The sequence below is a fragment of the Kogia breviceps genome, chromosome 18, assembly GCF_026419965.1.
Source record: "Kogia breviceps isolate mKogBre1 chromosome 18, mKogBre1 haplotype 1, whole genome shotgun sequence".
Taxonomy (NCBI): Eukaryota; Metazoa; Chordata; class Mammalia; order Artiodactyla; family Physeteridae; genus Kogia; species Kogia breviceps.
This window is the reverse complement of record NC_081327.1, coordinates 47,988,590-48,013,508: the sequence shown is the minus strand read 5'-3', so window position 1 is coordinate 48,013,508 and position 24,919 is coordinate 47,988,590. Positions and strand designations below refer to the sequence as shown.

Below are 24,919 nucleotides of genomic sequence, written 5' to 3'. Positions count from 1 at the left end.
CTCCCGTTGCGGAGCACAGGGTCCGGGCGCGCAGGCTCAGCGGCCATGGCTCACGGGCCCAGCCGCTCCGCGGCACGTGGGATCCTCCCGAACTGGGGCACGAACCCGTGTCCCCTGCATCGGAAGGCGGACTCCCAAGCACTGCGTCACCAGGGAAGCCCTGAACAAAGGTATTTTAGTTTAACATTCAGGCATGGGGCTAGGGGTGCGACAGGGCTCTCAGAGAAAACAGGCCATTATGTATATTTTAAGCTATAGGCAACATTCCTTTAGTGATTATCTTGTAGTAAAAATAGAAAACAAAAGTTAAAATAAAAGAAAGATGTAATGCGAAACCAAATTAGTTCTTCCCTGTTACAGGGCCTGATGTAAGGCCGAGCACGTTACAGAAAGTCAGGATCTTGACGAAAAGCAGGGTTAGGAAAGTTAAACCAGGATAAGACGGGTAAAGCCAGATCACCCGACGCAAAACCTGAAAACCTGAGGTCACGCCAGGCAGGAGAAATGCCATAAAGCAGGGTCAGGTGAAGTAAAGCAAAGTCAGCTTAGGTAAAGCCTGGGAGGTGCCGTAAAGCATTGTCAAGTGACGTAAAATAGGGTAAAAAGACGTAAAAGCCTGGGAAATTAATGTAAACAAAGCCTGGTAGTGCGGTAAAGCATTGTCAACTGACGTAGAGCAGGGTAAAGTGTCATAAAGCAGGGTCAGGTGACGTAAATGCCAGAAAACTGAGGTAAAGTCTGGGGACCCTTGTATTTAGTTCTAGTTATGTTACAAAAGCTGGGCACATGACGTTCGGCCCGAGGACCGGACATAAAGAGGAAATGTGAAATAAAGCTGTGGCACCAGCTATAAAGCCGGGAACCTGAGGTAAGACTGGGCACGTGCGTACAGCCGGGACACCTGACCTAAAGCCGGGGGATAAACGTCAGGAAGAAAACATCCTGGCTTTCATCCTAGGGGTCTGGCTCCATTCTCTTTGATGCTGTGCCTTGTGGAAACTTGTCGCAAGCCTCTAGTGTCTGCGCGTCATCCACATTATATTGACATAGTAGTGTTGGTGGTGATGTCAGCAAGGTTACTGATAATACACATTTCATGAGTTCAACGTTAGGCAGGTATATCCTTCAATGTTTCCTCCTACTTGTAGCCCCAGAACCCTTCACCCCCCCACCCCGACCCCCACCCCAGTCTCCTGTAGCCGAGGGAGCCAGGTGGGTCTCAGGCCTCCAACAGGGCCTGTTGAAAGAAGAAGACTCTGGCCCTTCGTCCCACAGAAACTCTTCTGTTCCATTTCATTCCTTTTCTCCTCGTAGACGACCAAAAGCTTCGTGAGGACATTTGCTGTCTTCTTATTAGCTACGTCATTGATTCTGCGTGAGAACAGCCATGAGGCTGGAGTCTCAAGCAAAGATTTCCTCACGTGGGCTTCGTGACCCACGCCATTCTCCTTGCCCTGCACGATTCCCTGTAGCTGGGTCTCAGACATGGACCTGGCCACACAGAACCTCTCACGTAAGGTCTTCTGCCCTCTGAGTTGTCTCCAGGACACTGTGCTGCACAACGCGGAGTCCTAGAGGACTCTTTACCTGCCTCAGCGTCCTCTGAGCTTCTGGAACTGAGCCCTGTGAACCACAATGTGTCCTTTTATGGAACTCTCTGGACACATTGTTCTGGCTCTCATGTTGTACCGTGTGTTCCCTCAAAGTTATCTGTATAACAGGTTATCTGAGTCACAATAGTTGCCCTGTGGATTCCTGGATGGTGCTGCGTTTTGAGCAAAACCAGGTTTCCTGGTACACAACAGGTGGGATGAGACGGCACCACAAGCTGCTGACCCTGCAGCTCCAGGACTATGGCTTGTTTTCCCTCCATGTTCCCTACTGCTTCTCCGTGTTCCTTGTTCTCTGCTTTTTCTTCTCCTTTCCTGCCTTCACTCACTGACCCTGCTCTCTTTCCGCCTCCCCAATGCCTGTCCCTGTTCCCAACTGCTTTACCACGGTCCCCGACCCCTCTCTTCCTACTTTGTGATTCCGTTGCTGTTCTCTGTGTGATCTGGTCTCTCTTTTTTCTCCCCGTCCTCTGCCCGCTCACTCGCAACCTGTCTCCATCTCTCTGCTCCGTGGCTTCACCAAGACTCCGTTTCCTCTTCTCAAATATTTGATTCACTTCTCTTCTCTAATTGGGGTAGACTGCAGTAATGGAGAGCAGAGGGGGACTGACTTTGCTGTACTTTGAACTCTGTAGATAGATTTAAAAACAAATATGGGTTGCTGCTTTCCTGAATTCCTGTCCCACGAAGAAGCCCCAATTTGCATGAAAACATTGAGTTCAGTCCGCTTGTTGGTGACCGGCTCCTGATGCCCTCTCTGCTTAATCACTGTCAATGAAATGACATAAATAAGAGCCTCCTGCATTTCACTACACCTCACCCAGTTGGTTAGTTGTCTTAATCTCTAAGCTCGTAAATCTCCCCAAGCCTGTCAATGTTCCCAAACACCTTAAGACCCCCAGGCTCACCAGTCACTCCAAACACACCATTCTTGCTAATCCCATCACCCCTCCCCCACGCCCTCAAGCTCGCTAAGCACATGAATTCTTATCTGCATGTGGGCACTTGTTTTGTTTTGTAACAATTCATGGAGTTGTACACTTATGATGTTCACACATCAGTGTAAAAGAATAAATAAGTATACCCAAATTGTCATCTCGTCTCTGCCTCTTCATTGTGTGTACTTTGCTATTTGAATTCTTCCTCACCTGCAAGTCACACTCTTGGCGCTGTTTTTTCCTGAATCTCAAGTATAGTCTGCGTCTTTACCCCACTGAGAGTATAAAACCTCAAGCTAGAGAGGGTGCTAGATCCAGAGTGTTTTGGGGCTAAGAAAACTTCTTTCATCTTGTGAACCTCTCTTAAAGATCATGGAAGCCATGAGTCATCTGGGATAGGGAGACAGGGAGAACATCTGGCCTCTTTGGAGGGTTGAGTGTTACATTTGACTGGTAAATCCCACAAGGTCTTAGACACGCACAGGAGATGGTCTTGAGATGTGGATGTAGTTTAAAGAGCAGGGTCGTGCCTCGTGGATGCCATTGGCAGCTTGACCCCTTTTCTCTGATGAGCCTGTAAGTCTGGCTCCCAGTCCAAGGCAGGGACAGGGCTATGGCTCATGGGGTAATGGACAGGTCTGTGGAAAAGGGCATGGTGCATGGGGAGAGGTTCCTGTGCTGCCTGTGGTTTTCCTCTGAATCCCAGTGGCCCTATATCCCTCTCTTGGTCTCCTGTTCTCAGAGGGCCTTTGGGGGACTACACGGCTCGAGGCAGGAGGCACTCACATTGGGAGTTCAGGCATCATCGTGGCAGAGTAGATGAGCTAGTCAAGGCCCATCCTGCCAAACCCTGTCTCCTCCACAATACCCTGGGGACTTTGAGAGGTCCAGAGCGCGCCTGGTCAAATGGATTTAATTCTGAAGTGAGTGATCTCCTGCTGTGTACAGAGAAGATCTTGGAGAATGGTTATGACCTGGGGTCACAGTCCAAGAGGACAGCCCTGGAGGAGAACAGGGCCACCAGAGCCTGACCTGCCTGTGTCCTCTAGCCAAACATCTGCTTGGCCCTAGGCCCTGCCAGGACTGGGCAGGAGCTGATGGTCTGGTTACAGACCAGTGTGTATCCAGAATTTATGAAGGCATGGTGATTGCTATCTGACCCATAATTGCCCTCTCACACTAAGTCCTTGATTCAATCTGCACATTTCCTCGCTTGACTTGTGCTCTCCTATGATTGCTGCATGTAGGATCTCCAGAGGTCAAGGAGACCTGAGACCTTTTAGGACGTCTGCAAGCTGTAGTGCAGACCAGATGAGCTGGTTGAAGCCTCAAAGACTCATATAAGAGGAAGCCTGCTTCTCGCCCTGTCCCATAACGAGGCATGGACTGGCCTTAGTAATGGCTTGGGCATGGCCAGCCCCGTAGATTGGGGTGGGAGCCACGAGCATTGATTATTGACCTGTGAGTCTCCTTCCACTGAGGGCCTGACAGGTCTTGGATATTCTTAGGCTGAAGGTGAAGCCATTAATGTTGCATATAATTAGCCCAGTCTAGGACCTGGGAGCTTCATAACTGGCCTCAGATCTTTGTGTGACCTTCCACAAGATCTAGCCAGCGCCTTCCCAGGGCCTAATGTATGGCTACATAAGTATTTGAGACCTCTGTTCCCTTCCATGGAATGGGATGATTCTAGTAATTTGCAAAAGGAAATAACACCAGAGGTGTTTCACCCATATCTGGACCTGATCTAGATGATAAGATTCTGGATTTTTTAGCTTCTACTTTAACGGGAATTTGGGAGTTCTTGGGAGGGGATGAGAGTATTTTGCCTGTGGAAGTGTTGTGAATTTTAAGTGCCAGAGGGTGAACTGTAGTAAACAGCCTCTAAGATATCCTTCGATTATTCCTGCCTCTTGTTGCTCATACTTGTGTGTAAACCCTTCCATCTGAGTGTGCACTCGATTTAATGACACAGTTCTGAGGCATAGAATGTTGCAGAGTAATGGGATGCCATTTGCTGATTATCTTATAAAGACTGCATCTTCCTTCTTGGGCAAACTCTTTTGATCTCCCTTATCTCTCTTGCTCTAGGGGAAGCCAGCTGCCATGTCATGAGGCAGGTGAAGAGTGTCTCAAGGCAAAACACTGAGTTCTGCCAAGAGCCAAGTAAGTAACCTGAGAGGCATACCCTCCTACACTCGAGTCTTGAGATATCTGTGGTTCTGATTTTCATCTTGATCATAGTCTCACAAATCACCCTGAACCACAATCACCAAAGCTGAAAAAAGAACCTTTTGAAACACTGGACTTCATTAAACTTTAAATTATGCTATTTGAAAGATGTTGTTAAAAGAATAAAAGGCAAGCCACTGATTGGGGGAAAATCACATAGCTAATAAAGGACTGTATCTTGAATACATAAAGAACTCTGAAATTTCAACAAGAATATGAATAACCAAATACAAAGTTGGCAAAAAATTGAACAACTACTTTACAAAAGAAGTTCTACATATGGTAAATAAGCATATAAAAAGGGCTGAACTAATTAGTCATTGGAGAACTGCAGATTAAAATCACAAAGAGATACTACTGCGTACTTAATAAAATGTCTAACATAAAAAAGTAATGAAATTTAAAAAATCAAGAGGATAAACAATAGCATCAACACCACAAAACAGTTAGTGGGAATTTTAGCAAAATATGTGCAAGACCTGTATCCAGGTAACTACAGAATTTTGCTGCAAGAAACCAAGAAGATGTAAATACGTTGGGATGTATACTATGATCATTGATTGGAGAACTCCACAGAAGTTTCATTTTTTAATATAATAGTAATGAAAACTGTAACATGCATTTTTGAGGAAGCTTATGAGATTATTTTAATATTTACATGAAAATGCAAATATTTTAGAGTAGTTAAAACCATTTAAAAAATGAGGGAAGACCTACACTAGCAGTTTTAATCACATACTTAGGTTATATTAAAGAAATATATATGATAGTGAGAAAGTTTACACATATAGATCAATGGACCAGACTAGAGAACTCATCCCCCCACCCCCCACCTCTATGGTGCAGCAAAAATGACAAGATTCAGTGAGGGAAATGATGGTCTTGCCAACAAACGGAGTTAAAACAGTAAATATTCATACAGAAAAAAAAATACTCAACCTTAAATTAACACCATATAATGAATTAATATAAAATACGTCAGTCACCTAAGCATAAAAGTTAGAATTATACATTTCTAGAAGAAAACGTAGAAGAAAAATTTTCACAGTCTTGGGTTAGGAACGTTTTTTTCACTTATGTCTCCAAAAGCATCAATCATGCAAAAAAAAATAAAAAGATGAATTGGACTTCAAAATACACCACGAAAATAAAAACAAATAACACAGACTGAGAGAGAGAATATGGTAGATTAGATAGATAGATAGATAGATAGATAATTGACAAAGAAATTTTACCAGAGAATGTGTGCATTTGGCAAATAAGCACATACAAGATGATCAATGTCATTAAGGATTGGAGAAATGCAATTTAAAACCACAGTGAGATACCACTGCATATTTAAAAATTTTTTAATCTCTCAAATTCTCAGACGAAGAATATATGGAAAGAACTCTTAATAGGGGCTTCCCTGGTGGCACAGTGGCTGAGAGTCCGCCTGCCGATGCAGGGGACACCGGTTCGTGCCCCGGTCCGGGAGGATCCCACATGCCACGGAGCGGCTGGGCCCGTGAGCCATGGCCCCTGCGCCTGCGCGTCCGGAGCCTGTGCCCCGCGACGGGAGAGGCCACGGCAGTGAGAGGCCCGCGTGCCGAAAAAAAAAAAAAAAAAAAAAAAAAAGAACTCTTAATAAAGAAGAATACAACCCAGTAAAACTGAGCAAAGGATTTTACTAGATACTTTTTAAACTAAGGTATGCACATGACTAATCAGTACATGACAAATGCTGAATATCATAAACCAAACTGGGAATTCAGATTTAATCCAGAATTATCTGGTATTTGTGGCCAGTCAGCGATTCATGTTAGGGAAGCCTGCAAAGGGTCTCTGCACACCTTCTCCTCCAAAGGTTTTGGTATATGTGTAAGGATAAATTCTTTAGTCTCTTCATAGCAAGGAATTCCTGAATTGTAACTCCTTTCTTACCCTGGCCAGCCTCCTGTATTAAATTTCAGGATCCTGGCCATATTAGCAGGAATATGCCTTTTCATGAAATCAACATTTAAACAAATGAACTTTTCCAACCTCCATGTCCCCACCAAAATACAAGGTCTTTAAAAACAGCTCTGGGTGAATGGGGTTGGGTGAATTCCTAGAGCCCAACAAATTCTCTTGAAATATTAGCACTCTGGATTCCCACAGATTCCCTTGTATTAATCACTTCTTGCTGCTTTAACAACTTATCACAACTTTAGTGGCTTAAAACAATACAAATTTGTCTTACTACAATTCTATAGGTTAGAAACCCAACATGGATCTCACTCACCAGGCTAAAAATCAAGATGTTATTGCAGGGGCTTCCCTGGTGGCACAGTGGTTAAGAATCTGCCTGCCAATGCAGGGGACATGGGTTCGAGTCCTGGTCCGGGAAGATCCCACATGCCGCAGAGCAACTAAGCCCGTGCGCCTCAACTACTGAGCATATGCTCTAGAGACTGCAAGCCACAACTGCTGAGTCCATGTGCCACAACTACTGAAGCCCACGTGCCTAGAGCCTGTGCTCCGCAACAAGAGAACCCACTGCAACGAGAAGCCCACGCACCACAACGAAGAGTAGCCCCCACTCGCCGTAACTAGAGAAAGCTTGCACATAGCAACAAACACCCAACTCAGCCAAAAAAACAAACAAATTAATTAATTTTAAAAAAAGATCACTGGGGATGTGTTCTTTTTCTGGAGGTTCTAGAGGAGAACCTGTTTCCTTGCTTTTTCTCGCTTCTACAATCTTCCTATATTCCTTGGGTCATGGTCTCCTGCCTTCATATCCAAAGCTGACAGTGTTGCATCTCTCCGACTACTCTTTTGTCGCCACATTTACTTTTCTGACTGAGAACTAGGAAAGGTTCTCTACTTTTCTGTATTCACACAATTAAATTGGGTCCACCCAGATAATCCAGAATAATCTCCCCAACTCAATGTCCTTAAATTTAATCACGCCAACAAACTCCCTTTTGCTATGTAAGGTAACATAATCACAGGTTCTTGGGATTAAGACACAGACATATTGGGAGGGGGGCATTATTCTGCTGTGGATTGAATTTTGTCCACCCAAATCCATATGTTAAAGCCTTAACCCCCAGTGTGATGGTATTTGGAGATAGGGCCTTTGGGAGGTAATTAGGTTTAGACAGCTGTGAGGATGGGTCTTCATCTTGGAATTAGTGGCCTTATAAGAAGAGACCAGAGAGCTTGCTCGCTCTCCACCATGAGAGAATACAGTAAGAAGGCATCAATCTGCAAACCAGAAAGTGGGCCCTCACCAGAAACCAAATCTGTCATCACCTTGGTTTTGGACTTCCCAGGCTGAAGCACTGTGAGAAATAAATGTCTGTTGTTTAAGCCACCCAGTCTATGCTATTTTATTATAGCCGCTTAAGCTGACTAAAACACTTCCATACTCTTCAGGCCCATGCCACACTCCTGTTTTTCATTACAGATGATCAAGGCGACTGAGAGAGTATTTGAGTTCATTTGTATAACTTCTAAGGAGGATAACTGTATTTACATCCCAAAGTGGACATCGCGGGAGAAGTTGAACTTCTCAGGAGGCACTTACCTTAGTTCCTCATCTAGGCTAAGTTGACCATTGTCCAGACTCCTACCCCTAACCCTTGGTCTGCGTTCCTCAAAAGTGTACCCAACCCATCTTCCCAGGACAAAAGGTCCCACTTCTTGCACATTAATCTTCATGAGCCTCCCAGGACTGACCAGCCATGTCCATTCTATACCTGCCCCAGGGTGCCCTGAGTCTCTGGAACAGACTATTTGTAAACCACAACGTGTTCTTGTCTGTGGATATCTACACACACTGAGGTGGCTCCGGGCTATGACCTCTGTTCCCATGAGCCTTTCTGAATCACAAGAAATTAAAACTGAATATATACGTAGGTATGAAAGGGGCTATAGAGTTTAGAGTTTAGAGTTTACCAGGACATCAAATACAGATTTAGTGAATCCCTTTCTCCTGCTCCATCATTTCCGTAAAGCTCCCCATACTCTCTAGTTGGGATGGGAAAAAATGCCATCTTGTTATTGAAGGGAAGCAATGAGGATGTAGGAATGGAATTTCAAGCTCTAGGCAACAAGATGACAGCAGTCACACACACACTGAGGGAGAAGCAAACTACAGAATTAGTCCAGGGAAGTCACTAAACAGACAAAAATCCATCAACTACAACCACCCACAAGACAGCAACAGAATCTAAAGTTAGTATAATATACTATCTAAAATGCCAGTTTTTCAAGAATGCATGTAAAGAAGTAGGAAAGTGTGCCTTATACACAGGAAAACAAAATCTGTCAATAGAAATCTTCTCTGAGGGGGCTAAGATGTTGGACTTAGTAGAAAAGGACTTCAAAACAGGTATTATAAATATGCTTTAAAAACAAAAGAATTAAAGAAAATACAATTACATGACTCATAAAATTGATAACATGAATAAATACATTGAAATCATACATATGAACTAGTAGGAATATCTGGAGTTAAATAAGTACAATAACTGGTATGCGTAATTCACTGGAGAGGTTCAACAGCAGATATGAGCTAGCAGAAGGAAAAATCCACAAAACTGAAGATAGATCAATACAGATTGCCCAATTGATGGACATAAAAGAATGTATTCAAAGAAAAATAAGAGACTCTTAAGAGACCCTTGGGAAACCATTAAACATGCAATGCTAATCCCAGAGAGAGACGGAAGGAAGAAGAAAAGGAGGAAGAGAGGGAGGGAGGAAGGAAGGGAGGGGTCAAAAAGAGACATTTAATGGCCGAAAGCTCAAATTTGAGGAAAAGTATTAATATGTTCATTTAAGAAGTTCAACAAATTCAGAATAGGTTAGGCACAAAGATATCTACACCTAGATGCTGTGGATGACATATACCTAGCCTAGGCCACTTCTAAAGTGCTGCCCCTTTGATGTTCTTGGCTGAGACACTCCACAGAGTTTCTGCAGGGCTCTCAAGCTCCTTGGGAGATGAGTAGTCAACTGTATTTTATTTTTCGTCTTGTGGGCATATGTGTGAGAGAAATACAGGCTGATGATGGGTTCACAAATCAATTGGAATCATTCTTCTTAGGTTACTTAATACAAGTCACCAACTCCACCTGCCCTAGACTCCTTTGCTTTATTTTGTTTATTCTTAGGAAGGGCCTTTTCACAATTTTGTTTTTACATTTTAACTTGTTAAATGAACTTTAATTTTGGAAATTTAGTATGGAGAGTTCCTGTATATCTTTCATCCGGCTTCCCCAGGGAAAGTACATAAAATACATGGTATGCAACCACTGTACATTCGTTAAAACTATGAAATTAATATTGGTACAATATTATGAGCTAAACTCTAAACTTTATTCATGTTTAATCCGTCTTGCCACCCATATCCTTTTTCACTTCCTTGGTCGAATTCTGGATAACAGATGACATTGGCACCTTAAGTGCCATTAGTCTTCTACAATATGTGGCAGTTTTCAGTCTTTCCTAGCTTTTCATGACCTTGAGAGTTTTGAAGAGTACTAATCAGGTATTTTATAGAATGTCCCTCATGGTTGTCTGTCTTGTGTTTTCTCTTGTTTAAATTTGGGGTATGGGTTTTCAAGAATACCATAGAGGTGTATTCCCCTTCTCATTGTATCATATCAGGTGACACATGATATCAGTATGAATCATCACTGGTGATATTCACCTTGATCACTTGGTTGAAGGTGTCTGTCAGGTTTCTCCACTGTCAAGTTGCTCATTTTACCTTTCCATACTTTATTCTCCGGAAGTGAGTGAGTCATTAAGTCCAGTCTGCGCTCAAAGAAGGAAGTGAAGTCCTCTGGGGCAGTGGTCCCCAACCCCCAGGCTGTGGATCTGTAGCGGGCTGCAGCCTGTTAGGAACCAGGCCACACGGCAGGAGGGGAGCAACAGTCAAGGGAGCGAAGCTTCATCTGCTGCTCCCCACCGCTCGCATTACCGCCTGAACCATCGCTCGCGTTACCGCCTGATCTATTCCCCCCACTCCTCATCTGTGGAAAAACTGTCTCCCACAAAACCGGGCCCTGGTGCCAAAAAGTTGTGGACCACTGCTCTAGGGGTATCTACGTATGTTATTTGGAAAACTTTTGTAGGAAGGATTTGCCTCTTCCTCATTTATTTCTTTATTCAATCTTTAATTTATATCCATATAGTTATTGATATTTATTTTGTTCTTTTGGGGCATAATCTTATACTGTCACTATATATTTTGGGCAAATTATTCCAGCTTTAGCCATTGAGATCTCTTTGAGATCAACTCCTGTTTCCTTTTGGGTTATCTGTAACTCTTACGTATTTATTTAAAAATTATGCTTGCTTCTCGGCCATGGTCACTGAGGGGTGGAGAAAATGGAGGAGAGGTGGGTTCAAGGGTTACAGACTTTCAGTTATAAGATAAATAAGTTCTGGGGATTGACTGTATAGCATGGTGCCATAGTTAATGATACTGTACTGTACACTTGAAACTTGCTAAGAGAGTATATTAAGGGTTCTCATAGCAGTGAAATAATTTTTTAAAGAAAATGCAACTATATGAGATGATAGAAGTATTAATTTAGCTTGACTGTGGTCATCATTTCACAATGTATATATATATCAAACCATCATGTTAACTACTTTGAATATATACAGTTTTCTCAACTCTACCTCAATAAAGCTGGAAAAATCTGTACATCCTTAATTTGCGGCACAAGATGATGCCCTGGGATCATTTTGCATTGTCCCTGCTTCTGTCCTGGAATCAGCCAATTCTCCCTGGTGCTGCACTCTTTGTCACATTCTACCAAATATTTTCCTAACTCAGAGCCTTCCAAGTGCTTCCCCCTAAGTCAATACCTATGAAAAGGTCATAATGTATCCGAGTGAGGGGCACATGGAGCCTGCTAGGGAAATAGAGACAATATTTCAGTATAATGACAGTACCTAGCTATCATGTACTGGCAAGAGCTGTGGAGTGGATGTGGAACCAGTCTCTGAGGTTGCTGGCCAGGTGGTATTGAAGATTCCATTTGGATCAGAGCACCAAGGAGACAGGATTTAACACCAAGGCAGGAACTGTTTTAGGTGGTGTCAACCTGTCTCTAGGATGGCTCCTAGCAAAGTGTAATAACTAAAGTACTTGCCGGAGAAAAACCAGAAATGCCATAGCAGACAGAAGTAGATAACATAGACCCACAGAAGTAGGCGTATTGGAGTGGATAAACTATGTAACACCAGAAAAACTATCAGACAGCTCAGTTCTTTAAGAGGGCCCATGAGAGAGCCAGTTATATCATCAGTAAGTAATGCGCTGGGGAGAAAGGCATCAGAAGTATAGAAAGTTCTTTGGTGGCTCCCCTTGAAGCTCAGTACTGAAGATAGGAAATGCCATTCAGATCTGAGATCGCTAATAACATTGGAAATGGTCGGTAACCAGGAATATAGGTACTAGGTATAGGACTTAACCGTCAAAAGCCTGGTGACACAATTATCTTCGTGAGCTTCAAGGTGGGAATGGAAGACAAAGGGGCCTGAATGGCTGAAAGTAATCGAGATAAGTAATAGAAAAGAGTCCCCCGGGACTTCCCTATTGGCACAGTGGTTAAGAATCCGTCTGCCAATGCAAGGAAAGTGGGTTCGAGCCCTGGTCCGGGAAGATCCCACATGCCTCGGAGCAACTAAGCCCGTGTGCCACAACTACTGAGGCTGTACTCTAGAGCCGGTGCTCCGAAACAAGAGAGGTCACCGCAATGAGAAGCCCACGCACCCCAAAGAAGAGTAGCCCCCGCTCGCCACAACTAGAGAAAGCCTGCATGCAGCAACGAAGACCCAATGCAGCCAAAAATAAATAAATTTATAAAAAAAAAAAAAAAAAAAGAATCCCCCTCAAGCAGAATAGATGGGCAGCCATCTCGGTAGTTCTCAATCTGTACAATCGAAGTAAAAGAGGGATGGGAGGCTCAGGGAAGCTGTCAAACTGAACACGTCCCCAGTGCCGAGCCACTGTCTTTACTGGGAACACACTAAATGCTGGAGAGGATTGGTCCACAGAAGGGAAGACCCTATAACACCATACAGTAAACATTTTCCTGGTCCTCCAATGGGACTAGGGACCTTTTGGTAACTATATACTGGGACAAGGACTCTAACTGAGCATTTCCATCACTGTTCGGCGCAGGTCTGAGTTCACGTTGCTATCCGGAGAAACAAGTTTGATTGGGATCATATGAGATGCAGGTAATTAATAGAATCCTGGCCCCAATACAGCTCACCCTACCAGGTCCACATAAGCTATGCTTGCACTGGATCATTCCCAGGTGAAAACTTAGGATCCTCTCAGGTCTGTTCTGAGCATGTGCCTTGTCCTGGGCCTGTGCATAACCTTCTAACTTCCCTGTCTATGTGAGTGCTTTTGAATGCGTGATTTCCCAGAGAAACTCTTCCCAGGTTTTGCTCTGAAGTTTTGCTCTCTGGCCTTAAGCAATCTATTGAATGTTTTGAAGGTAATATTTTTTGCTCCAGGCATCTGAGGGCAGTTAATAGGCCTTGTAGTGTTTCTGAGGAACGCCTGTTACTTTTCTGCTCTGTTGTCCTGTGCTAGCTTCCAAGTTAGATGAAACAGAGATGAGGAACTTTTGTTAGTTTTATAGGTAGCCCCCAGACAGATCTGAACAGTTACACAGTAATTTGAAAAAAAGATCTCCTCAGTTCCTTCCTGATCCAGGGAGCAGCGTTACTTTCAGGGAATGCAGGTTGCTACTGCTTTAAAACTGCTGCTTGGCTGGGGAGAGGGGTGGAATAAGGGCAAATAAAATAACCACAAAGCTTTTCTACAATTTTGAAGATTCATTTTTTTCTTGGTTCAGCATTGGCTTGGTTGCTGTACGTTGCTGATGAACAATGTACAGGAGAGTTCTGATAACATTGGTTCTGATAGTTTCTGTTTTTTGATGTGTCTGTGGGGAGACAAGAGCTTAGAGCTGCCATTTTGCTGACATTACTCCTTCAGATACTGGCTTTTAAATACCATTCTCTGATTTTAAAAAATATGGGGTTTGCAAATGGGTACAGAAGCCAACCTGAAATTGCTCCCAATAAGCAAATCTGGAACAATTTGAGCAAATACATAGATAATACTAGTACTGGATTATATAACCCAAGAAACTAAGTATCCACGAGTCTATGATAATGTGAATGAATAAATAGATGGGGGGAAAGGAGGTCGATCTTCCTTACAGAACAATTTGAATTGATTCCAATTACTTTCCCTTCCCTGGAGTGTAGGCTGGACTTCTGGCTCACTTCCAAATGTTAGGGTATGGAGGGAATTCCCTGGAAGTCCAGTGGTTAGGACTCTGCACTTTCACCGCTGAGGGCGCAGGTTCAATCCCTGGTTGGGGAACTGAGATCCCGCAAGCCTTGCGGTGCGGCCAAAAAAAAAAAAAAAAAAAAAAGATAGGGTATGGAGAGGGAAAAGAAAAAGTGGTTTTACAGTGGAGAAGACATGGTAGAAACCACCTTAACCAAATGATCACGAATAACATCACCAGAGGTACCATGGGCATATAACGTACTCCTGTTATGATTTCATGAGAAGGGTACTTACTCTTCGGGGGTTTTTTTCTCCCATAAAACACATAACCCTAGTCTAATAATGAGAATACAGAAGACAGAAATCGAGGGATATAGTACAAAATATGTGATCAATACTCTTTACATTTTCTAAGTTGTACAAAAAAGGACTAAGAAACTGTCACAGATCAGAGGAGGCTAAGGAAACGTGGTGACTAAATGCTGTGATGTTCTGGATTCGATTCTGGCACAGAAAACGACATTAGTGGGGAAACTGGTGAAATCTGAACAGAGTCTGTCATTTAGTTAATAGTACTGTGCCCATATTAATTTTTCAGTTTTGACAAATGTACCCTGTTTATGTAAGATATTCTCCTTAGGGCAAACTAGGTGAAGGCTGTAAACAATTCTTTGTACCATCTTAGAATCTTTTCTGCAAATCTAAATTTATTCTAAAGTCTAAAAGTGAATAGAACAAAAAAAAAATAGAGAATGCGCCGTCTTTGAAGGACTCTAGAAAAGTTTGGTGTTGTGAAATTATGTTAAAAGGAGACATTTAATCAGTTCCCAAAATATGAACTGTTCAGACTCATATCTGCCATACATCTTCTACAACTCTAACTGTGTCTGCACCTTACTGTGTTGTCATAGTGTTGGCTGTGCTTTATTTTATTTTTGGAAACATGTTTTACTTAAAAGTAGTCAAACTTACTAACAATTTCCTGCATATTTTATGCCTTTTGTATCTTGAAGTCCTAAAGATATTCTCCTTTGTGTTATGATAAAATTTTAAAAGTTTTATTCTGTGGGAGCAAGAATACCCTCCCTTCTCTTGCCCAGTGATTCTTGGGTTCAACAAATCATCTAGGGAAGGTTCAGGGCATGTCAGGTGGAGTTTGACTCCAGATCCCTCTGGATCTATTTCTTTTTTTTTTTTAACATCTTTATTGGAGTATAACTGTTTTACAATGGTGTGTTAGTTTCTGCTTTACAACAAAGTGAATCAGTTATACATATACATATGTTTCCATATCTCTTCCCTCTTGCGTCTCCCTCCCTCCCTGGATCTATTTCTTTGTCCAGGCTGTATTTTGCTTTGGATAGAGTGAAAAGATGGCAGGAATTTTGGACTGGGAAGGGTTAGGGTCAGGCATGAGTTTGCTGGATGAATAAGAGATAAAAGGTAAATGAAGAATACAGAGGATCAAGGGAATTATTCATCAGGATGGAGTTTGTCATCCTGAGATTTATTTTCATAAATTTTATTAATGCATATGTTACTTATAGAAGGTAAACAAAACTTAAGGGTACAGCTCAATGAACTTTTACAAAATCACCCCAGCTTGTCCCCATTTCCCACATCAAGGAACCAAACATTATAACCCGACAGTGAAAGGACAGGCTGAAGTACTGCTTGGACTACTTCAAGTAGTTTAGATGAGCTGGAGGAGTTTTTTCATTCCACGTAGTTGTTAGTGGCCTGGATGGAAGGGTCATAGGATTAACAGTTGGGTGGGCTGGTGGGGTCCTTGGGTGGAACGGTAGAGTTGTGTCCAGAAAAGTTATCATGTGTGCTGGGGAACTGTTGGGATTCAGGCTGTAAGCGGGCAGGTGTACATCAGGATTCTTCTTTGGAGAGGAAGCATTGGGCGCCACATGAACTTGGGTCCATTCACAGCCACCAGTCATGGAGGACACACACTTGGAGTGCAAGGAGTGGTTTCCTACCCATAAGCGGCAGCCTACATCCAATGACTGGTCTCGATGGGATATGAAAGTCCACAGACAACCCATTACTGAAAATATAAACCCCATTCTGTAAGCCCACATATGTCCCATCAGTGTCTCCATACACCACCGCCATCGACCCCCAAAGCGCTGTCACTTATCCCACAAACCCAGTTCACACTCCACAGTGCCAGTGAGGTTTGTGGGCAAGGCCCCAGGTAGGCCAAGAAAGAAGAGAAGCATGAAGACCCTGCCATCTCTGCTCACATAAAGACCATGGTCCTTCTCGAAAATGACCAGTAGATGGCAGAAAAATATATGATTTGGCTATGTAGACATGGGCTCCAAAAATTATGGAGCTTTGACAGTCTAGAGTTTTTCTGAGGACACCGGCTCATCTGCCTGGTGAATACTGAGAATTACAGATCATTGTGATATCATCAAATTTTCCATCAAGACGTTTTGTTCTCGGCCCACAACCTATAACACCGCCCACCCTACTTCTGTGTCACTTGTCCTGATCTGTACTTGTCTGAACAGAGCTGTGGTTAATCTCACCTTTCTCTTCATTAAAACCCATTAGGAGGAAATAATCTACTTTGTTTTTTCAAGGGATTTACAATTTTACTTATTTATTTACTTTTTGGTTGCTTTGGGTTTTCGTTGTTGTGCATGGGCTTTCTCTAGTTGAGGTGAGCCGGGGCTACTCTTCGTTGCGGTGCGCGGGCTTCTCATTGCGGTGGCTTCTCTTGTTGTGGAGCCCGGGCTCTAGGTGCGTGGGCTTCAGTAGTTGTGGCTCACGGGCTCTAGAGCTCAGGCTCAGTAGTTGTGGCTCACGGGCTTAGTTGCTCTGCAGCATGTTTGATCTTCCCAGCTCAGGGATTGAACCCGTGTCCCCTGCATTGGCAGGCGTATTATTAACCACTGCGCCACCAGGGAAGTCCCTCTACTTTGAAAACTATTTTATAAAAGTCTTGAAGGTGGTATTTCATGTTTCCTACTAGAGTTTTCTGCATTACAGTAGAGATTTGGCATTCCAAAGTGATGACTGTGTAATAGAACGGTGTGTGAATGATTTTGGACAAGGAAACAGTTCATGTGCTTTTGAAATTAACTTGGTGGAGGCAGCCCTATAATTTTAGTAATAATAATAAAAGCTGATATTTATTTAGCACTTACTATATGCTAGGCGCTGTATGAAGCATTTCATATTGGCACATTTAATTTTCACAATAACCCTAAGAAGTGATGGCTATTTAACAATCTTTTTTTTTTTTTTAACTAAGTAGTACACTGATGCCCAGAGAGTTCAAGTAATTTGTTCAAGGTCCTACAATTAGAGAACTGCTCAGGACTTTTCCTTTTCATCTATTCATGCTACATGCAGTTAACAGTGTGGTGCTTGTTGTTAGCATTGCTTGAGCTTTATGAATTCAGGTGAAATGTTATTCTCTTGACACTGTGACACATGGGTTAAAATCTTCTCCTTCCTAGATCTGGGAAACAGTTTTAGCTGTGTTATCTTGAGTAAGTGTGACCGTAAGTGAATGCTTAAGAGAGCACTGTGACAGCATCCAGGCTGATGTTAGCAGAATATTTTCAACCAGGACTGTCTTGCTGGCCCCAGGTTACACGACCCTGTTTTATATTATGTTATGTTATGTTGTTATGTTATTTTTCAGGCCATGCCGTGTGGCATGTGGGATCTTAGTTCCCTGACCAGGGATGAAACCCGGGCCCCCTGCATTGGGAGCGCGGAGTCTTAACCTCTGGACCGCCAGAGAAGTCCCATGACCCTCTTTGAGTATGATGGAGTGGTGCAATCACACATCCTAGCTGCCAAGGACCATCTGTCTTCTCCCTCCTGCACAGGCAGAACATCACTCAGTTCTTCCAATCTGATGTGTTTCCCTGGTGGTCTAGTTTGATGCTCATGGGCTTTGTGGAACAGCTCAGCCTCAGCACCCCTGGGACTGAGTGAGTTTTGTTAGAGATGTGTTGTGTTGTGCCACGGTCCTGTGCCTAGAAAGCAACCTCCCTACTCACTGGCCCATCTCCTAACACTTGCTGTAGTGGTTAGGATGCTGCCTTGAAAGTAAGAGAACCTAGCTCTGGTGAGCTCATTAAAAAGGAGGTACGGAATCAGAGCCTACCTCATGGCACATTGGATGGAAAGCAGCTGAACTTCAGCACGGATGGAATCAGAAACTGGAAATCCTGAGATTTCTTTCTCTGCCCTCTGCCTGTACCTCTCTCCAAACACCCTTATACCTCTCTCCACACCTCTCTCTATATCTTCGTTATTTACTTCTGAGCCCCCAGCTTTCTTTGCTTCTGAATGAAAATCCTAGCCACACAAAGCTCTCAAATTCCCATGTTTTGTGTTTAGCCACATAGGAAAATCTGCCTTGTTGGCCCCCATTCCAAGTTCCTCAGCAAACATCTGATGAGTTCAGTTCTGAGACTTGCCTTTTACCCATCAGCTGTGGGTAGAGCAAGATCCCGTGGTACACACATGGCTTCTGGGAGCCTGTCCCTACTGTGTGAGAGAGAGGGGCTCCAGATGGAGTGCACAGAGCCGCAAGGCTACAACAGACAGAGAAGCGTCTCTCCATAGTTGTGCTTGGGTAGACCTTGCTCAGAACAGTAACAGGGTAGTGGGTGGCGTATGAGGCCCCCTCTGGGGCGTTCTCTTAGGCCCTGGCGGGTGACTGCCCTATGATCACATGTGTCTCTGGTCGGAGAACACTTTCGCTTGAGAGAGCTGTAGGGGCTGTGCTCTCCATCCCCTGTTTTCTGAAAGTGGTGGTCCTCTTTTATGAACTTCTCCTCCCTCACCCATGCGGCCCTTTGGTCCATGAATCACCTGGCCCCACCCTTCCCTGGACAGAGGAGCCAAGGCTTGGGCCAAGCCCGTCCAATCGGAGTGGCGCAGCCCAGACCTTAGTGACCGGTCGGTGAAGGGCACATGACCCTGGGGTGGTCTCCTTGGAAATTTTCACGCCTGAAAAGACAGAAGACTGCCTTTTTTCAGTGGGGTGGCTGAGCCGGCAGATGGGAGCCCATCGGAGGAAAGGCGCCAAAAGAATCCAGTAGAGTGTGAGGTGGAGAGGCAGATCAGGTGGCCTCAAGGTACTGAGTCTTCGTGTCAAGCTAGGTCTGAAGCCAGAGGCAGTTCTGTATTTCCTCACTGCGAGATCCCATAAATTCTTTCTCTTTTGCTTAAGTTGCGTTGAGCCACTTTTCTGTCTCTTACAACCTAATGCACTCTCTTGTTTGCCTAAACCCAGGACAGTCTCTGAAGGTCTTCACAGGCCCTGTGTAATCATTTCATTCACGGTTGTTTGTTTTATCTGTAAGTCTCTTCTAAGGAGAGCATCTAACTAATCAGCAACAGAGCCCCAGAATGTCACCCTGCGTCACCCTTCAAAGTAGGCTCACATCTGGTGCAGGGATTAGTAACATTTGGTGTTGCATCATGAATGAATTTATAGGCTTAGTGATGTTATCTTGTTATCTGTTTTCTCTTAGATGAATCATTTCGGGACAAGATCATGAAATAATTTTTAGAAAATTGCCTAACTTGAGAGGAAAATCCACGAAATTTTTTTCACCCTTAATGTTAGGCATTCCTAAAGCCTAAATACAGAATCTTATGTGGAAAGGAGGGATAGTAACATCCACATAGAAATGCTGTGGTGTCAAGAGCATGCATTAACCACACACCCAGATCACTTAAATTAGTAGAAGATCTTATCCTTATCATTTGTTTGACTTACTCACCTCCCTGACAAGCAATGGTGGTATCAACCAAAATGTTATACAGATCCCTACATTTCCCTTAGCCTGCAAAAATAAAAACTGAGCTCAGAGTATGTGAAAGAAATTTGGAACATGCTTGTAAGAAAATCTGGAAATTACTAAGAGCATTATTTTTTAACGTATATATACCAAGCATCATGAAGGTTAAGACATCTCCATCTTCTGTCCTTAACAACGTGAGTTGCAGTCTCATAGGGAAGGACCTCATTTGAGTCACATTCTCAGCAAACATCCTGAAAGACCAGAAGGCAAGACCCCTACACTCCAGTAGTCAAATTTTGAGATTAAGGTTTTGCATTAACTTAGTGGATCCTGGATGAGAAAATTCAACAAGAAAAAAAAATGAGGGCAAATCTGTAATGGTTAGCATTTAATTTTTTTGCATTAGTTTAAAGTCAGTGGTTATAGATATAGTCATATAAATTTAGTATGTTATAGCAGAGGCTTACAAAGGAATTGTAATTTAAATATAATGTAAATTTAACTTTGAAAAGAGAAAAAGTATATTTCTAAAATATACTCAGAGGTAGAGTGTGTTTCTCATTGCATCATGTCAGGGGGTATATGATATCAGTAAAAGTTATCACTGCTGAAATTAGCCTTGATCGCTTGGTTAAGATGTTTCTTCACTACTTCTCTATTATAAAATCATGATTTTCTTCTTTCCATATTCTATTCTTTGGGATATGGCAAGTCCTTCCCATACTTAAGGGGAAGGAAATGAATTTCCACTTCTTAGAAGGCAGGTATCTCAACATGTTATTTGGAATTCTTCCATAAGGAAGATTTGTTCCCTCCATTTATTTATTTATTCAATATTTTATAAATATTGGTATGGGCTGATGGATATTTATTTTGTTCTTTGGGGTATAATTCAATATTATATATCTATTTTGATAGGAAAATTGTCCCAAATTTTAATTGTTCCAATTGTTATATAGTTTTCTAGGAAAATGGTTCCAGCCTTGTCTATTGGGCGTTCTTTCATATTGATTCATGTATCCTTATAACATAGATGGGATCATCTTGTGTTTTACCTGGCCCAGCCCTGTATTCAGCCCTTTTTCCAAAGGGCTCTGGTTTCCCTTTTATGGATAATGGTGTTTAGAAACCAAGGTCTGTGCACTAAATGTGCTCATTGCTTTCAAGGTGTCAGTGCTTCTAGGTCTGCTCAGGAGACAGAGCCAAGAAACAGACAAAGAAACAAATGAATAAATAAATATTCAGTAAATATCAATTCAATAAATAGAATATATAAATACTGCTAATTTTGTATATAAGCATATCTATAATTATTTCTGCATCTGTGTATCTGAATATATAGTAAAATAGACATGAATACTCACTGCACTGATATCTCTGACTATTCTGTCACCACAAAATACAATGTATTCAATATCATTTCTCTCCCTTGCTTATGCAGGGGGGCTGGATGAATTCATTGGTGGCACCGAGAGGCCCTAGAAGAGGGCATGGGGACAAGAAACTGATCCTTGACCTTTTTGTGACCTCCTCCTGAGGCAAAAGGCAGGGTGTGTGATTAAAGTCAGGGCTTATAGCCTCAAAAAGATTGTATGTTGTTTGTTGGGGTATGTTGTGGCTGTGTGCTTGCCTAGACTTGGGCATTCTCAGAGGAGGGGGGAGACCAGGGCATGGCCTCACTCTGGTGAGTGGCCAGCATGGGGTGAGGGTGTAGGGACATGGCTATGTCCAAGAAAATTCATGGCCAACTTAGAAGGCAAATGGGGGGTAATGGCTGTGGGGACTGAGCTCTGAGCAGTTTTTGACATCCTACAGAGTTCTTTCTTATCCTGGGACCTTTATAACCAGGGCCAAGAAAGTAGTCATAAGAATGTTGGCATTCTCTTTGGGAGCATTGATTTCCCTTTAGGAAATGGGGATGATTTTGGTACAGTTAATTTACATTAATATTATAACATTATAACCATGATTAATACTACCCTGGTGAATCCTCTTGTTGTCTCTTAATCTATACAAAATTGGGGTAGTTATGATGCATCGTTGATATTACTTTTGCCTTTATAATTGAAATTAATACTGTAATTAGGAATGAAGAGATACTTGTAAATGAGGGGGATAAACCTATATTTTTTTGAGTATTTGTGAGGTGTAAAAGAGTTAGATCCTTACTTATTAAAGCTATGTTAGTAACAGTAACTACTAACCATAGAGTATACAACACAAATCCAAATTTTTTGAGTGTTCACTTGGTTTCAGGTCATACCTCAAGTGTATTCCGTGCATTAAATATGCAACCTTGTCGGTAATCTTGTAAGAGAAGTTCTGTGATTATCTGCATTTCATAATTGAGGAATCTGAGGCAAAAAGCTGTCTAATGACTTGTGCTGAGGTACTTCAGCCGGGAGTTCACGCAACTTGGATTTTAACCCAAGCACCTTGAACCCATGCTCCATTTATTTAACCTCTGTGTTTCTCATGATGATTAAAAGAATACTTATCATAAGTCGCTAGTATTATTTATCTACATCCTGTCAATATTACGTCATTAAAGACAGGGAGACTGCAAGAAGGTCTTTCCCTAAATCTTTCCTTGTCCCCCACGCTCCCACCTGGCTCCCCACTTCCTGGTGGTCTCTGCATCTTCCTGCCTCGCGTCACCATGCCTGGGCAGGCCTGCTGTTGTGCACTGTTACGCCACTGGATTGCTACTTAGAAGTTGGGGAGTCTGTTAAGAATGCAAGGTCCTGGGGACTTCCCTGGCAGTCCAGTGGTTAAGACTTTGCCTTCCAATGCAGAGGGTTCAGGTTTGATCACTGGTCGGGAAGCTAAGATCCCACATGCCTCATGGGCAAAATACTAAAACATAAAACAGAAGCAGTATTATAACAAATTCAATAAAGACTTAAAAAAATGGTCCACATCAAAAAAAAAAAATCTTAAGAAAGAAACAGAAGAATGCAAGGTCCTTTGCTGTGGTGTTTCCACATTGGGTTCTAAGGGGTGAGAGTCCACCGTGCTCGGGTGGTCGTGGGAAGGATCCCAGGCATGGGTGCAGTGGGGCTGCACATTTTGTATTTTGAGTCTTGGCTGGAGGCACGTGAGTGGGATCTTGAATACCTAGACATGAGGGGTCCCATGCATACTCTTTCCACCCTCTCAATCATGGCTGCTTTATTCTAGGGCTTGGGCATGTCAACAGGAAAATGTAGCCCTATGAGAGCCCATTACCAGGGAAACCCTACCAATTCCTCCCCATAAGGTGTTTCCCCTCGAGAATGGAAGATTTTGGCCAACGGAAGATTCTGACTGAGAGAATGTGCAGGGTGTCTGGAGTCTAATAGGTCTGGGTTACACGCAAACACCACCGTCATTCCACCCCACACGTATTCCTGAGTGCCACATCATTCTTTCTCTTTCCTCCACAGGTGATCAGATCTTCTGAGGAGAAATTTGAATTTATCTATGCAAGTGGTAAGGAAAATTATCATGGTTACATTCCTGAGTGGAGTTTTCAGCAAAAATACCTAATCTAGGATGAGTCATCCCCCCCCACCCCCACCCCGGCCCTTTGCCTTCTCTCACCCGCTGGCATGGAACCCTCAGTTTTGGCCAACAGACCAGAAATAGAGTCATTGTCTCTCTTTAGTAACTTCGAACGTTGTTGCTCCCTCCCAGGACTGCTCACCCATAGCTGATTTGTCTCCCTGCGCAGGGCCTCCTGAGGCCATTAGGGCTGTAGATTCACTTAAACCACAGGGTGGACACAGTGTGCTGACCTCCCAAATTTGACTTCTGTCTTCATGAGCAGTTTTGAGTAACAGTAAATCAAAATTGAATAGACGTAGCTTGAAATACGGGAAAGAGTATAACTAAGATACCTTCTCGATATCTACAGGACAGGTCATTCTACCCTGAATGACCCATCCGCTGTTCTTTCAGCCCAGGACCTGCTGCCTACCCTCTTTGTGTCTTGCTCCCTCTCCCTCTTCCTTACCTCCTCTCCTCTCTATCCTCTTGGCCATTCCGTAATTCCTTTTGTGAAATCTGTTCTTGCCCTTTCTGTTTGATGAGCTCCTGCTCTTCCCTGTTCTCTAGTGTCACTACCTGCTTTACTTGCCACCGTTTGCTCCACTTGCTGTCTTTTTGTTCCTTCCCTCTCCTCCCAGGACTCTACCAATCCTTCATCTTCTGTTCCACCTTTTTCCTATTGTCTGCATTGAACAGGGCACAGAATTAAGACGTGGTAAACTTTGCTCTGCTTTCTGCACCCTCCAGAGAGATTTCCATAGGATAGTGGTCATTGCTTACTCATACTAATACAGTCATATAGGCAAGATTTTTCCTTCCCTGTGTTCAGGGTGTACAGTTTACCAAACCAAGCACCCGTCTCAACTCTGTGAACAGTTGTTCTGAAATAACTTGAATAAGACCCTCACAGATGACATGCCAACCTCCTCAAATCTAATAACATTTAAGTGGTTTGTGTTTTATTTCTTGATCCAGATTCTGGTAAGAGGAATACTAGGGCTGTTGAATTTGATAGAGTGGTGTCCATAGGAAACAAACACATTTCTCCTTGGAGTTGTTTTTTTTAATTGAAGTATAGTTGATTTATAATATTGTGTTAGTTTCAGGTGTAAAGTGATTAAGTTACATACATATATATATTCAGATTATTTTCCACTATAGGTTATTATGAGATATTGAATATAGTTTCCTGTGTTATACAGTAAATCCTTGATGCTTATATATTTTATGTATAGTAGCGTGTATCTATTAATCCCATACTCCTAATTTATCCCTCCCTCCACTCCCTTTCCCCTTTGGTACCATAAGTTTGTTTTCTATGTCTGTGACTCTGTTTCTGTTTTGTATATAGATTCATTTATATTATTTCTCAGGTTCCACATATAAGTCATATCATATGATATCTGTCTTTTTTTCATAAATTTATTATTTTGTTTATTTTTGGCTGTGTTGGGTCTTCGTTGCTGCACGTGGGCTTTCTCTAGTTGCAGCGGGTGGGGTCTACTCTTTGTT

At 42.8% G+C, this 24,919-nt stretch overlaps 1 long non-coding RNA gene across 1 annotated transcript; it reads left to right on the top strand.

The window, feature by feature from the left end:
* The first annotated feature begins 324 nt into the window (after positions 1-324).
* Positions 325-23,353, top strand: LOC131744363 (uncharacterized). The gene is made up of 3 exons (XR_009332123.2): positions 325-868; positions 4,640-4,714; positions 23,305-23,353. It is a non-coding gene; the product is annotated as an uncharacterized lncRNA (long non-coding RNA).
* Positions 23,354-24,919: the final 1,566 nt, after the last annotated feature.